The following is a 12,961-nucleotide window of genomic DNA, read 5'->3' as shown; positions in this document are numbered from 1 at the left end:
GCTAGAAACGTGCAGGGGAGGGATTCTTCTTAGAGCCTTCAGAAGGAGCACTGCTCTGTCAACACTTTCATTGTGGGTGTCTAGCCCCCAGAACTGGAAGAGAATAAATTTCCATTTTAAGACGCAAAAAAAAAAAAAAAAAAAAAAAAAAAAGAATCTTGGGTACCATCGCAGACTTACAGAATCTGCAGCTGAACAAGGTCGCCAGGTGATTCTCGTACACATAAAAGTTTGAGAACTTTTGGTCTAATGAACTTTTTAGTGCTTCTGATCTTTCTAAATTCAGCACATGACAAATAGAACTTACCATCTTCTTTGCTCCTTAAAAAAGCCCAGCCATCCAAGTCAGAAGCCTTGGGGACAGCCTTACCTGCCGCGTCGCCCCCCTTTCAAGTCCGGTCGATGACCTGCTGATTCTCTCTCCTTAATAGAGCTCATATTTATCTCATTTTCTCCTTCTAATACCCCTGCCTCCAGGCCCTCAGAGTTTTCCTTCTGGATTGTTACCTTATCTTCCTAATCGCCCTCCTGGCCTACAGTCTGTTCCTCTCAGTGAAGCCAGAGTTGTTTTCCAAAACTGTGTGTCTGATCCTATATTCCCTCCTTAAGATCCTTCAACACTCCCCATTGCCTTCAGAACTAGATTCAGATTCTTCACGTGGAATGCAAGAAACTTCTTATCCAAACCCTGCCTACCTGTCCAGGTACACCCTCCTCTGCTGTAAGCTGCAGCCACACCTGCTTCATATTCTATGTCCCCGAATGTAGGTTCTCTTCCCTCTGCCTGGAATTTCCCCCTTAATTTGCCTGGATAACTCCTCTCGACTCTAGAAATTTAGGGTTAGGTGTCCCCTCTGCTGAGAAGCCTTTTCTTTCTTGGTCTGGGGCAGGTGCCCCTTCCTCTCCTCCTTATGTAGCTTGAATAGTACCCTGTGGCACCTGGTACAACCTTATTTGCTTGTCCATCTTCCTTTGTAAGCCTGAGGGCGATTTGAGGGCCAGGATTGCAAACTTCACCTCTGAATGCCAGCTTTTGAATGGATCCTGGCTCATAGTACGCACTGAGTAAAGGTTGTTGAATAAAGAAATGAATGAAACATTATTCTTGCTATTTATGGATTTAAAAAAATAGTTTGAAGTTCCTTCTGAGGAACACTTAGTTTCACTGTCTTCTATCTTTGTTAAATCATTAATATCGTTGCTTTAAAACCTTTTAAGTCCCTTTTGGGGCTTCCCTGGTGGCGCAGTGGTTGCGCGTCCGCTTGCTGATGCAGGGGAACCGGGTTCGCGTCCCGGTCTGGGAGGATCCCACGTGCCGCGGAGCGGCTGGGCCCGTGAGCCATGGCCGCTGGGCCTGCGCGTCCGGAGCCTGTGCTCCGCAACGGGAGAGGTCACGGCAGAGGGAGGCCCGCATACCACAAAGAAAAAATAAAATAAAATAAAACCTTTTAAGTCCCTTTTTTAATACCTTATTGTTACATATTGTATTTTCCATTAAGACAAAAGATAATAATCTGCACGGTCAAATTTTCCCCATTAGTCATATGGACAAATTTATCTTTTCTCTTTGAGATGCAAATTAAATTGTCCATTTTTAATGGTCCTTGAAATGAATGGTTTTTAATGGTGGCCTTTTCTGTTCTTGAGGATTTACAAATGTTGCTTTTCTACTCTCAAAGCACAATAGCTTGACAGGGTAACTGACCTCAGATGGTAATGCTTGGTCCTAAATTGCTCTGTAAATATCTTCCCTGATTTTTCCGTTGTAAAATTGAGGCTTTCTTGTCTTCATGTCTCTGAATGGCAGCTGCCTCAGTCTGCTGCCTGTGTTAACTTTTAAAAAATATTGTTACAGAACATAACGGTGGAGAAAACCCCATTTATGACAGTAAAAAATAAGAGAAAATACTCAGGAATAAATTTAAAAAGCTATTGCATTGTAAGGCCTGAAATTCCATACGCTGCCTTGGTATCTTTGAGACTCACAGGGCCCCAAAGGCTGGATCATAAGTGCTTCTCTTGCGGGATGCGCCCCCAACCCAGTGGGAAAGGCTCCGCCCTTTAGCCAAGAAGCCAATCACATCCCTTTATTCAAACAAGCTCCTCCCTTTATTCAAACAGGCCAATCACATTCTCCTGTGGGAACCAAGGGGCACCTCACCCTCTTGTTACCGCAAAGTCGGCCTCCCTCAGCTCCCAAGTACAACCCCTGTGTGGTCCTGCATGGCGTGTGGTGCCCTCCTCCCCTGGGCTGTGAGTGTGTGACTAATAAACTGCGGTCCATCTCATCTGTCCAGGGTTGGCATTGTGTGTTCAGCAATCACACGCTATTCAGGGTGGGGAAATAATCCCTTCTTCACCAGTGCGGTGAATAGGCGATCAGAACAGATGTGTGCAAACACTAAGTGAGGAAGGTTTAAAATCCTCCTGATGGACACAGACATAGGTAGACAACAGAGATTCCCAACCCAGTATCTTGAGAACTTATTACACCTTTCCTCTCCACAGCACAATCAGATTTTGTTGATTCTGGTGGAGATGGTGCCCTCTTTTCCCTGGAAGTCAGTTCTGTAGAGCCTACTGCACCCTTAGAACACCACCTTCTCCCAAAACCGTTCTTAAGAGTCAGCAGCAGTAAGAGGAGGGATTCATGTCACAATCCCAGAGGAATGATAAAGCCTTGATTCTGAGACAAAATAATGCTACTTGTTATTAAAGGAGTATCAACCCTTAACAGACATAAGAACAAGGGCTTCTTTTTGCAGGGGTGATGGTGGTGAAGGAGATGGGGTTGAGAATCTGGGGGCAAAGAGCCTTCCTGATTTCTCTGGGATCATGGTCTTTGTTGGCTGCAGACCTGGCATCCATGAGGTGGTGTGCCCTTTCCCCTTGCCTGATACTGAGCCCTGTAGTGACAACCTGGGTATGCAAAGAATGTGAACCTCCCAGCAAACTTAGTCTGGGTTTGGATATACGACAAATATTACTGAAGACATATGGAACACCAGGCTTTCTGCTGCGTGCTGGTGAAATAGCCTTAAACCTAATACACAAAGGCTGTGGGCATGTTTTTTTCCTTTCTCATATTTTTCCGAAATGAAAATGATTTCACTGTTTATGATAACAAACAAAATACATATTATACAGAAAATTCAAATACTACAAAAAAATATAAAGAAGGAAAAAAGTGGTTACTTTTCTTTAGCATCCTGGACACCTGTGAGGTAAGAACACGTACCTCACAAGATTGTTGGGAGGGGTCAGTGAGAGAACACAGGGTAGGTCCTCAAAAGCAGGGGTGGATTCACTGGAAAGCAAAGGGAGCTTAAGCTGCAGGTTTCCTTATTAGCATGAGCTTCTTCCAAGGCCCGTAGTGGTGTTTTCCCTCGCTCATCAATTTTTGTAAAATTTGCAAAAGCAATATGTTTTTGTATTCTTTTTTTAAGAAAAGCCACCCCGCCCCCACCCCGAACTGTGTAACTTCTAAGTGCCACAAGAATCTGGAACTTCCCCCTGCTAAAAAACTGTAGTTACTTTCCTTCCTTTGGTAAATAGCAAAATCATATTTTCCGTCCACTAGGAGAGGCCCGTGGAAACATCAGAGGCCACCAGGATTTTGCAAGGCTCAGCCCGGGGACCAGCTCTCATTTTTATCTCACGCTGGAGGATTCCAGACTTACCCAGGGCAGGGTCCGTCTTCATTAGGGAAGAGACCACTCAAGGAAGAGCATTCATTCATTCGCGGAGCGGTCACAACGGCTGCTGTGTGAACATCCTTCTCTGGCGGATATGCTCCGTACACGTAAGGGGAGTGTCCCTGCCCTCGCCCTTGCCTGTAGACAACTGAAAGTAGCTGCAGCTGTCGGCAAGCTGAATGAAGAAAATACGGATGATTTCTTGCTTTTTACCACCGTGTGACGAACCTCTGAAACTAGCTCATTATCAAATCTTATATTGGAGGAAGCTGAGGAAAACGACTCCATTTCAAGGAAGAAAACCGGTACGACCTTGTTTTATTTGCTTCAAAAGGTGGTTTTGGTGAGTAAGGACCCACTTGAAGAGGGAGTCTTCCTGCAAAGCTAATTGTCTGGGTACCGGCTGTCTCCAAGGCTCGGGCACAGCTGGAATGAGGCCTTGGTTTTGGGTTCAGGCCCCGTGTGGACCAGTTAACTTTGCTCCTAACACAGTTACAAACTGCACTTCGACTTCAGCCGCCCCATAAATGCACGTCACTGATCCCAAGCGGGTCTGCGAGAGGCGGTGTGGGTATGTCCGTCAGCACGACTGGAAAAGCAATTTAAAAGCACATGATTCATTGATCTTGGGTTTTCAGTCCTTTCTTTGCAGATGGAGGACAGAATTAGAGGACTTTGGAGGAACCAAGATGGGAGAATTAAATAAGGAAGTATAGCACATATTGTAGATTGAATGGGCGTCTTCTTGCAGTTTTTGTTAGGACAGTAAGTAGCCATTAAAAAAATGTTAGAGTTATACCAGTAGGAATATTTCAGCAGGAATTTATTTCAGTAAGAAATAAATCTATTTCAGTAGGAATTTCTGGTGAAAACAAGCAAAACGTAAAGGCGCGAAGAGTAAGATCCCGTCTTATAAAACAAATAAAACCCCGTGTATATGTCCATGTATACGAGTGTAAATGTCTCGTACGTTGTAGAGAAGCACAGTGTTAACGTGGGTTAACGGTGGGTGGGGAGAGACAACAGATAATGAGGATACAGGGAGGAGGAGAAAGGAGAGAAGGCAAGGGGGAAAGGAAAAGAAAGTCTGCACCAAACAAAGCAAGACACAAAGAGAGGACGTGTCTATGTGTTGGTCTGCGGTCTCTAGAGGGACAGAATCAATAGGATTAATTACCTTATTAACAGCAGGAATCGGCTCATGGCATTATGGAAGTTGGGGCCACGATCTGCTGTCCGCAACCTGTAGACCTAGGAAAGATGCTGGTGTAATTCAGGCCAAGTCTGAAGGCCTGAGAACCGGGAGCACCAATGTCCGAGGGTGGGAGAAGACGGGCATCCCAGCTCAAGCAGAGCAAAGTCTCACCTTTCCTGCCTTTTTGTTCTCTTCAGGCCCTCAGTGGATTGGATGACGCCACCTGCCTTGCGGAGGGCCATCTTCTCTACTCAGTCCACCAATTCGAACGCTCATCTCTTCCAGAGACACCCTCACAGACACACCCAGAAATTGGTTTGCCAGCTGTCTGGGCCTTTCTTAGCCCAGTCACGTTGACACGTAAAATTAACCATCACAGTATATAGTATGATGACATTTATGCATTTCAAGATTTTTGGTGCAGTGATAGGCATGTGTGTATGAGAATTTTAAACATTTCATTCAGGTGATATTCACATAAGATTAAACATCTGAAAGTGAAAAATTCAGTGGCATTTAGCACATCCACAATATCGTGCAACCACACTTCAATCTAGCTCCCAAACATGTCCGTCACCGGAAAATAAAACTCTACGTGCGCTCAGCAGTTTCTGTTCTTCCCCTCCTTCTTGCCCCGGGCAACCCCCAATCTGCATTCTGTTACTATGGATTTACCTATTTTAGATATTTCATATAAATGAAATTATATAATATGTGGATTTTTGTGTCTGGCTTCTTTCACTTAGCTTAATGTTTTTCAGGTTCATCCATGTTGTAGCACGTATCAATACTCCATTCCTTTCCATGGCTGAATAATATTCCCTTGTATGGATATGGTTTATCCATTGGTCCATTGATGGACATTTGGGATGTTTCCACCTTTTGGCTACTGTGAATAGCGTTGCTATGAACATGCATGTACATGTATTTGTTTGAGTATCTGCGTTCAACTCTTTTGGCTATATACCTAGGAGTGGAATTTCTGGGTCATATGGTTATTATTATTGTTTAAATTTATTTATTTTTGGCTGTGTTGGGTCTTCGTTGCTGCACGCGGGCTTTCTCTAGTTGTCTTGAGCAGGGGCTACTCTTCGTTGCAGTGTGTGGGCTTCTCACTGTGGTGGCTTCTTTTGTTGTGGAGCACAGGCTCTAGGTGCGTGGGCTTCAGTAGTTGTGGCATGTGGGCTCAGTAGTTGTGGCTCGTGGGCTTCGTTGGTCCGTGGCATGTGGGATCTTCCTGCACTGGGGATCGAACCCATGTCCCCTGCATTGGCAGGCGGATCCTTGACCACTGCGCCACCAGGGAAGCCCCCCATATGGTTAGTCTATGTTTGACTTTTTGAGAAATCATAAAATGATTTTCCTCAGTGGTCGAACCATTTTGCATTCCCATCAGCAATATATGAGGATTCCAATAGGATTTTTAATTAAAAAAAAAAAAAGGAAAGGCACTCGAGAGAGCATAAATTCTTAGAGCGCATCAAGGGCAGTGTTCACAGGGAACACAGGCATATCCGTGGGATGAAAATTACCTTGGGCCTTGGGCCAGTTCCTTACTTTCATGGAGCCTCAGTTTCCTCATTAGGAATAACTGATTATATGAAAAAACTCGAGACAGCTTACTTGCTGGCACGGTATAGACAATCAACAATTATTAGTTGAATCTCAATACTCTTTACTAACAAGAGCGTTCACCGTAGTTGAAAAGATAGGGGAAACCATGATAGATGTATCAATGATGAAACTCTGAGAGTTTCATCATGAAACTCTCAGAAACTGGAGAGTTTTGGAAACTCTCCCTTTGGGGAGAGTTTCCAAAACAAGGAAAAAGTATCTCTAAGAAGTGTAATTTCAACGAGATTGGGGCACCCATGTTAGGGGCAATATGTCACAAGGTGGTAAAAAGCACAGCCCTTGAAAACACACAGTCCTAGGTCCACAAACTAGCTTGCCCTCAAAGTAGTCAGAATTTCTTCCATTTCAAGTGACAGGAACCCAACCCACACAGCCTATGAAAAAACGGGGGATTTACTGGCTAGGGCAGAGCTTCTCAAGCAGTGTACTGTGCATGTGTTACAAGCATGCTGGGATATTCCTCCCCTCAGCCCTGGGCAGGAGGGGTGCGGACAGCCAGGGCTAGCACCTGGATGGAAGGACAGGCAAGGCCGATCACTGCTTTCCTTGGCAAGCTGATGTCCTTCTTTTCCATTGCGCACCTGCTGTCTCACGTGGCCACTGACCCCTCCTGGGCTCCTATCTTCACAGCCCATGGTTACAGAAGGGGGCTCACTGCCCCAGTCCACAAAAAGAAAAACCTCAAGGGGATTCTGACTGACCTGGTTTACGTCATATTCATGCTTTCCACCAATTCCCATGACCAGGAGTATTTCGACTGTTCCAGCTTAGGGGGCCATAGAGGTGGGATCATTTAAGAAAACAGCAGCTCCCATATCTAGAGAGGGAGGAAGAATGGTTCCTCAAAGGCGATGGGCGCACAGATTTTGACGAGATGCAGTTTATTACATTTTTCGCCTACGGTTTGTGCTTTGGGTATCTTGTGTAAGAACTCTGCCTAGCGCTGGGTCCTAAAGACTTTTTCCTACGTTTTCTTCTAAAAGTGTGATAGTTTTACATTTAAATTCATGATCCATTTTTGAATTAATTTTTGTATCCAGCATGAAGTTTAGGTCAAACTTCATTTTTTGCCTATGGATGTCCAATTTTCCAGCATCATTTGTTGAAAATTATCCTTTCTCCATTAAATTGACTTGTACCTTTCCCCCAAATTAATTGGACATAGTGCATTGATCTGTTTCTGGGTTCCCTTTTCTGCACCATTGATCTATGTGTCTACTCCTCTTCCAGGACCACGCTGTGCTGGCTACTATAGTTCTGTCGTATGTCTTAACATCAGGTAGAGTATTTCCTCCCACTTAATTCTTCCTTTTAAAAATTGTTTTAGCCACTCTAGTTCCTTTGCCATTCCATACAAATTTTAGAATCAGATTGTCTACAGCTACAAAAAAATTTTTTTTTGCTGAGACTTTGATAGGAACTGTGTTGAATCTAGAGATCAGTTTGGGGGAAAATGGACACCTTTATGATATCGAGTCTTCCAATCCAAGAGTACAGTGTATCTCTCCATTTATCCAGGTCTTCTTTGATTTATTTACTCAACATGTGATTTTCAGCATACAGATCCTGTCCTGTTTTCTGCTACAAAAGACCCTGAAAAGATAAGCTACCAGCTGGGAAAAAATATTAGCAAATCACATATCTGACAAAGACCTTATATCTGTAATGTACAGCGAATTCTCAGATCGTGACAGAAAAAAACAAAACCCAGACTAGCAATCTAATTGTGAAACGGGCAAAAGATATGAATAGATATTTCACCAAACAGGAATCACGGATGGTAACTAAGCCCATGAAAAGATGTTCACCGTCATTATCCACATCGTATTTTAATACACACAAGCTTTGATTATATACAAAAATTAATACATCGCATGTTCATATTGCCTGCCTAGTGTGGGAGAACTAAAGGTATTCATATTGACCACTAATGACAAAAGACATAATTTAACAAATTCAGTACTGTCAAAATTATGTGTTTTTATCATATACAAAGGCTACTGTTCTCTCCATAGGCATATGCCAAATTTATAACAATATAAAAAGTATTCACCATATCGTATACATATTCCTTTTCAGAAATGTGCTAAGTACGCAGAGCTAGCTTAACCTGTATTTTAGGGAAACAGATGTTATTTTTCATATTTTCTACCATTTGTCCTCAATGAATTGCTTAATTCTACTGTGTTATTCGTTTGATCAGAAAACGCTCATGGTTTCTCCAAATTCTTCTAGCTCATTTGCTTAACCATATTGTACCAGGCTGTAATTCTGAAGGGAATGCATAGAACCTGGGTTCTAAATACTGCTGTAAAAATATAATGCTAGATATCAAACAGCAATTAACTCTCCCTCATATATTTATTGAAGATCAAATAATTGGTTGGCATTTATCAGGCACTGAAAGTATAGCAAGTTTTGTCTTGTTTCGTTTTGTTTCTGAAGCCCTCCACTGTGGAAGATTTTCACAGTAACAGCTCAGGGCTTAAGCCTCACCAAGTGTGTGTTATTAGTTAGATTATTTGTCCCAGTAATGGAGGAGGATCAGAAAAGATAAGAGAAACTCACTAATAATTAGTCCAGGAGAGAATCATTCCGCTTGAGAATCATTTGCTGTCTTTTCTGCCCCAAGGGCTCTAATTCATGGTAACCTGCATTTCTTGCCTATTTATGCTCTGAAAGTTGACCAGGCAAGGATGAAAGTGTAATCCTGACCAGTGAAGGAAATGGCAGCCATATTATCCACCTGACTGAAGAGAAGCCCTCAGTGTTGAAGTGTTTCTAACGCAATTGCTATATTCTTTAGAATCCGCTTCCATATAGGTTAGTATTTTTTCTCCAAAATGATGAAACTCAAAAAGTCATTGTTCTCTAAACTCTTTAAAGCAATGACGCTCCTCTGCTGCCCCCTCAAGGTTCTCACATTTTTTTCTCCGGGGAGACAAAATTTTAAATAACCCCAAATGCCACCCAAAGTAGGATATAAAAACCATACATAGGCTGCTCACAGGGCAAACTATTGATAGTATCAATTATTAAAAAACAGTAATCTTATCTTCCACACAGTTATTTCATGCATGGGGTGACAGTTTACTTCCCATTTAGCAAAATTCAGGGATGATGTATCTTTAAAATGTTAAAAAATATATATTTTGTGCACATTTTAAGGTAAAAGAGCAAAACCTTTTTTTGTTTTTGGCCACACTGCACGGCTTGCGGTATCATAGCTCCCTGACCAGGGACTGAACCCACACGTTCGGCAGTGAAAGCGCAGAGTCCTAACCACTGGACCGCCACGGAATTCCCAGCAAAACCTTTTTTTTTCAGATGTTTTTAGGTTTTAAGATACCTACAGTATAAATCTGTCACAATAAATTCCATTTTGATTGTTATTTTACTGTGTCCACCATCAGCCTATCGACTCAATTTCTGTTCTGAGATATAAGAATTTACTAGACATTGTAAAAGGTCAACTTTCAGGTATTGTTATTTGTAAACAGTATTGTGAACAGGCCCCCCCTCTGGTTCCGTAGGCATAACATGTCTGTGGGAGGGACGGGGAGAGAGCTGACCTGGCACCCATCCTTCGCCAGAACTTCTGCATGCCTGACCTCACTGAATTCTCACAGAGATCCAGCAGAGCAGGTATTTCCCCATCTCCCAGTGAGCAAACTGAGGTAGAGAGGTTATGATGCTAAGTACATTTTCCAAATCCACACAACTAATAAAGAGGATACGTGCAATTCAAATCCAGGCTGATCTGACTACAAAGTCCCCGCTTTTTCCTCATCAAAAAGTCAACAAATAACAAAAGTTGGTGTGGATGTGGAGAAAAGGGAACCCTTGTACACTGTTGGTGGGGATGTAAATCAGTGCAGCCGCTGTGGAAAATAGTATAGAGGGTCCTCGAAATACTAAAAATAGAACTAACATATTGCAATCCAATTCCCGGATTTACATCCAAAGAAAATGAAAACACTAATTTGAAAAGATAAGTACATCCAATGTTCACAGTAGCATTATTTACAATAGCCAAGATACAGAAGCAACCCATGTATTTATCAACAGACGAATGGATAAAGACATGGTATACATATATATAAACTGGAATATTACGCAGCCATAAAAAAGAATGAAATTCTGCCATTTACAACAATATGGATGGACCTAGAGAGTACTTTGCTTGGTGCAATAAGTCAGAGAAAGACAAAAACTGTATGTGGCTGTTTACAGGGTGGCTAGACAGACTTAGCAGGATTCTTGCTAAAATTGGACAACTTTTTTTTTTTACACTCTCCTATAAATTGGAAATTATTTAAAAATAAAAAGTAACTCTCCCCCCGCCCCAAACCTGTCCAGTTCTGTTGTCTTTGTCTGGTTCATTCCTCTAAATGTTTCACTGGCTGAGCCATATTTTTCTTGCTGAGCTTTGTTCATCTGACCTGACAGGATAATTACTGCATTGTATTTCTCCTAACCAAGTAGAACAAAACTTCTCGAACCTATGTGACTGCGTTACAAACCTCAGCAGCCAAGGAAAAGTGTTTCCTGAACTTCACTCATGAGTACCATCTGCATACTTGCCACAAAGCAACTGTGCCTCTGTTTACATTATAATTTAAAAAGTCAACTCTGACTTTTTTATAGAAAAGCAGCAGGCAACCACAAAAATACATACATTAAAAGTTATTAAATTTTAAAAAATAAAATGAAGTGACAGGATAATTAGTTTATAAAAATGCATACTTGAAAATATGCTCCCTAAAGAGAGTGGAACTTTTGGTGCTGATTTAATAATAAAAGGATATTTAGCCTGATGTCACTTAGTTTAAGATGAAATGGGGTTCTAAATCAATATAATGATCTAGTTTTCACATTTTGATGGTACCAAGAACTGTGCATATCAATTTATACATCCCATTTATTGGAAAGGGCAAGAGATATTTAACCTCCATCTTTAATAGAGTTGGATATTGAGAATTAATTCCTAGCCAAAATGATGTTACTTTTATTCCAAAAAGACATTTGAATATTTATAACCCTGGAAGCATACATAAAAACATAATTTTTCCTTCTGAGAATATTTTTAAAAATCATTTTCAGACAATGTAGTTATGTTGGAATTTTATTATAAACTGCAAGGGCATAGACTTCGAGCTGGCCAATTTCAAGGATTTCTTTCACAGCAGAGGTATTTAAAGGCAAAATAAATAAATAAATAAATATTAGGTTAATCACTATTGACTTATTGGGGGAAAAAGGGATAATCCAAATGTCCCGTTAAAGAATTCAGGTTGGGTTACCTAGGAGGGTGGGTAGTTTCTCAGAGTAGTTTTTAAAAATTTTTTATAAATTTATTTTTGGCTGTGTTGGGTCTTCATTGCTGCCCCTGGGCTTCCTCTAGTTGTAGCGAGCGGGGGCTATTCTTCATTGCGGTGCGCGGGCTTCTCATTGCGGTGGCTTCTCTTGTTGCCGAGCACGGGCTCTAGGCGCACGGGCTTCAGTAGTTGTGGCATGTGGGCTCAGTAGTTGTGGCTCGCGGGCTCTAGAGCACAGGCTCAGTAGTTGTGGCGCACGGGCTTAGTTGCTTCGCGGCATGTGGGATCTTCCCGGACCAGGGCTCGAACCCATGTTCCGTGCATTGGCAGGCGGATTCTTAACCACTGCGCCACCAGGGAAGCCCTCAGAGTAGTTCTTAACCCGGCTCATATCCATAGAAAAATACACCTGCATTTCATCAGGAATGCTAATTTCCTTCCAGAAGGTTATGAATTGCATCAAGCAAAAATGTTCTGGTGGGACCAACTCTGCAAAGTTCTCCTTGTGAGGCGAGCTGGGCAGAGGTGGCTGAGGAGCAAGTGTGGGAAGAGACTTTTCACTGAATAATGTTTTATAAACCTTGAATTTTGAACCAGGTACAGGTGGCCCTTTGTGTAAAGTTAAGTAATTAAAAAAAAAAATTGAAGACTCTCCAGAATTTGGGCCTCTCCTCAAAATACCCATAAATTTTGTCACGTGTGAGAACTAAAGGGAGAGAGCATGCCTTACTTACCCACTTGCTCCTAACACCTGATCTGAGAAAATACGTCAAGGTTTTTTTTCGTAAATAATTACAGTATTTCCAGCAAAGAGTTCAGAAGCAGGAAGCTCAGATTATTAGTAGGTTCTCAATTTTGGTTGGTTTCTGGAATGTTTGCATGATTGGGGGCTGGTCCCCAGGGCCTGGGTGTAGCTGTCACAATAATAGCCACTTCCTGAGTCCCCTGAGAACGCTGCACTCTGGTTACATCATTCCATCCAATCCTCACCACCGTCCTCCACCACAGACAAATCAGAGGAAGCCTTTGGAGCATTCCAAAGAAACTATTTGGAACTAACGTCATCTATTCCAGAGAGCTCAAAGGCCAAGACGGGACGTCTGCAATGAAACACGTGC

The sequence above is a fragment of the Physeter macrocephalus genome, chromosome 13 (genome assembly GCF_002837175.3).
Source record: "Physeter macrocephalus isolate SW-GA chromosome 13, ASM283717v5, whole genome shotgun sequence".
NCBI lineage: Eukaryota > Metazoa > Chordata > Mammalia > Artiodactyla > Physeteridae > Physeter > Physeter macrocephalus.
The sequence above is the reverse complement of the archived record's forward strand: the minus strand, read 5'-3'. Positions refer to the sequence as shown.